This window comes from Leucopleurus acutus (assembly GCF_964270905.1).
Source record: "Leucopleurus acutus genome assembly, chromosome: 13".
NCBI lineage: Eukaryota > Metazoa > Chordata > Mammalia > Artiodactyla > Delphinidae > Leucopleurus > Leucopleurus acutus.
The window spans coordinates 84,977,465-84,981,188 of NC_139155.1; the positions used below are offsets into that span (position 1 = coordinate 84,977,465).

At 49.2% G+C, this 3,724-nt stretch overlaps 1 pseudogene across 1 annotated transcript; it reads right to left on the reverse strand.

Moving 5' to 3' along the window:
• Positions 1-207: 207 nt before the first annotated feature.
• LOC309970465 (E3 ubiquitin-protein ligase RBX1-like) lies at positions 208-524 on the reverse strand (annotated as a pseudogene). The gene has a single exon. The product of its transcript is annotated as an E3 ubiquitin-protein ligase RBX1-like (transcript).
• Between the last annotated feature and the right edge of the window lie 3,200 nt (positions 525-3,724).

The window sequence follows — 3,724 nt, forward strand, 5'->3', positions numbered from 1 at the left end:
CTGGACTGCCAGGGAATTCCCAGAACACTTTTTTTGGAATTTAGGAAAGTAGATTTTATTTGACACAGGGTACAGTAGGGCTGCAGGAAGAGCAAACTGAAAAGACAAAGCAGGAGAGACACAGTTCTATTGAACAATTAAGTAACAGAGGGCAGGTCATTAAATGAAGAACAAAACAGCTGAGCTTGATCAAAGAATGCTCTTTTTCTAATGCCCATACTTTTGGAATTCCCGCTCTCTCTTGTCCAGCGGACACAACTACCGTGTTTTGAGGCAGCAGGAGTTGCAGGGGAAGTGCTTAAACTCCCCCATGCAACGGCGCATCTTCAGAAGTAGCAGACACCTGGTTAGCTTGACATTCTATGCAAAGATTCATAACGTGGTTCCTGCAGGTGGCACAGTTACCAACCACGCTACCCCAGGCTCAGAGGGCTACCACACTTCCCCCTTTTCATGCCAAAGCGCTTCTTGCCTGCACTGATGCTGGTGCCACCCCAGGTATCCACACACATCACTGCCGCCATTTTGGAAACACACAGACCCTCGCAGCTGTGCGCATGTTAATGCTAGTGGAGGTCTCTGGAGTCTCACCACCACCACCACATCCCCTAGGAGATTCAGCCAAGCCCCTACAAAACCCTGACTCCCTGCAGAATCACCCACCACCTTGGGAGTCTCCAGACGTCTTCCTTCACTAAAAGGTGCCAGTTGAACTTCACCTTTGCCCCCGCATCTCAGGACTTGAGACATGTATGTCTCTCTGGCAAGAGCGAAGTCTCCAACGCAAAACCACCTTCCCTCTCAAAGGTGTAAGTGTGTGGGAGGGCTCAGCTGGCAACCAGGAGCTAACAACTCTGCTCTGTGTCTGCCGGATCCCAAGAGAAAAGCCTCTGCCTGTTCCCACAGCCCAGACGGCTGGAGACGTGAGGATGGTTCCAGTCCCAGGACGCAGGAGGCTCCTCTGAGGTCACCTGGCCCCGCCGGACCTGCAGGGATGAACATCCATCCATCCATTCATGTAGCAGATATTCACCCGACACCCACACTGTGCCAGGCCTACTGTGTGCTACGGGCAGGGGATAGAATAGTGAACAAGACAGACAGGTCCCCTCTGTCCTGGCCTCACGTTTTAGCAGGGGAGAGAGATTTTAAAACAAAACAAAACACACCTAAGCAAATAAATAAGGATTTTGTATGATGCTAAAGTGCCAGTGAGAGAAACAGATGAGGTAACACCACAGAGAAATGAGGGGGTGGAGGGGTGACACCAGAAGCCTGAGACTGGGGAGGACATTCTGGCAAAATACCCAGTAAGTGCAAAGGCCCTGTGGCAAGGAGATGTCCCATCTGTTCAAGGAACAGGTAAGCAGAGACGGTGCCATGAAGGGCAGGCCCCTCAGATAGCATGACCGCCCAGTTTATATCTCTTGTCCCAATATGATTATTACTAGCACCCTCCCCCTTTTACTCTCAAAGTTTGTGCAATAAATTAATTGTTAGGTTTTTCTTAGGCCATGGTAAAGAATTCCAATTTTAGCCATGGAGATCTCATAGCAGAAGAGTAACCTAAATCAGAGTGATCTGATCTAGATTTTAAAATACCTTTCAGGGAATTCCCTGGCGATCCAGTGGTTAGGACTCTGCACTTTCACTGCCGGGGCCCAGGTTCAATCTCTAGTCGGGGAAATAAGATCCCACAAGCTGCGCAGCACAGCCAAAAAATAAAAAATAAAAAAAATATATGGGACTTCTCTGGCGGTCCAGTGGTTAAGACCCCACGCTTCCACTGCAGGGGGCGCGGGTTCGAGTCCTGGTCGGGGAACTAAGATCTCACGTGCTGCGTGGTGCAATCAAAAAAACAAAGCTTTCAATGATTGCTAATTTTGAAGGGGTGATAACTGTTACGTGAAGCATTTTCGAGGTGCATACTGCAGGATGTAGGGGAGAAAGGCCATCGTGACGGAGAGTAGCTTCAAAATAATTCACTAAAAGAGAAAGTGAAGAGGATGGATGAAGCAGCTGTAACAAAAAAACTTGATAGGTGTTGAATCTGAAAAATGGGTCCATGGAGGTTCATGGTACGATTTTCTCTACTTTTGTGTCTGTTCCTACTGTAGACTGAATGTTTGTACCTCCCACACACACAACACACACAAAAAAAATTCATGTTAAATCTTAAGCCACAGCGTGATGGTATTTGGAGATGGAGGTGTCTCTGGGTGGTGATTAGGTCATGAGGTTGGAGCCATTTTGAATGAAATTCGTGCCTATATAAAGGAAACCCCAGAGAGCTCCCTCACCACTTCAGCCACATGAGAACACAGGGAACCTATAACCATCTATGAACCAGGAAGTGGGCTGTCACCAGACACAGAATCCGCCAGCCCCTTGGTCTTGGACTTCGAGCCTCCAGAACCATGAGGAAAAAAAATATCTGTTGTTTATAAGACACCCAGTCTGCGGTATTCTGTTACAGCAGACACAGCAAACTAAGACAATTTCCCTTTTTTTTTTTAAAGAATAAAAATACTTCTCCCTGACTGCTGCTTGAGGGTCAAGAGTAAAAAGTGTGGCTCAGCTAGGATGAGAATGAGGTTGCCCTGCGCAGCCTGGGTTGTAGTGACTTGGGTTGGGGAAGCCAGGGAGACCTGGACGGATGGAAGGTGTATTTGGGATGGATGGATCGGGGGTGAGGGGTAAAGCCAGGGAAGAAATCTGTGTCATATCAGGAAGGGCTCAGTCATTCAACAAAGATTCATTGAGCATCTACCCTGTGCCAGACACAGTGCTGCGCTGGGGGATCCAGTGGTGGGCGAAGCAGCCATGATCCCAGCCCTCTTGGAGCTCACAGTACTGGAGGAGAGACTGACAATAGATAATCACAGAGGTCTAGAATGACAAACAAAGGAAAAAGAGAGAGTTCTCGCAGCGCTTGAGAGTGGGCGGTCCCATGCCAGGATATTGTTCTGTCCCTCAAGGACCACCTTCTGCTTCTCCATCCTGACGTCTTCCCTAAGAAGGTGACCCTCAGAAGCCAGGTCAGCAGCCTCCCTTGTCCTCTGGTTTCTAGCTGGCTCTGGCCACTGGGAGGTAGGAGATCTGAAGAAGTTGAGTGAGGGAAAATGAGACGTTCTCCAGCCTCCTCTGGTGGTGTGTTCTCAGTAAAGATACCGTTCATGCTCCTTTGCTACTCCTCTTACTGAGAATCCATGTCCCTTCCCCCAGAATCTGGGCTGACACTGTGACCTCTGTCAGCCACGGGTTGACTGTGGCAGAAGTGACCCTGGGTAGCCTCCAAGAGTGGACCTTAAGCCATCAGCAGCTCTACCTTCACCTCCTAAAACACTCCTTCTTGAACTCGGCCACCATGTTGTGAGGAAGCCCAAGCAGCTGTGTGGGGAAGCCACGTGAGTGAGGACCACGCCCCCAGCCACCAGCCCAGCTGGCAGCCAGCATCTGTGGACCTGCCCGGCACCCTGGCATTCCAGAACTATTCAAGCCAGAAGGTGATAAGAAATACTAAATTTTTGTTGTTTTAAGTCACTACCTTTGGGGTGTTTTGTTGGGGTTTTTTTGTAGCAACAGATAACAGAAATGCTCAGGCTGGCCACGATCCTTTCCAAGTAAGGCAGCCCCTCTCCTTCCAGGTTCCAAGGTCATTCCCTCCCCTCCAACCTTCAGCCCTAGGAGTGAGAACAGCTTCATAACTCCTTTTGTTTTCCTC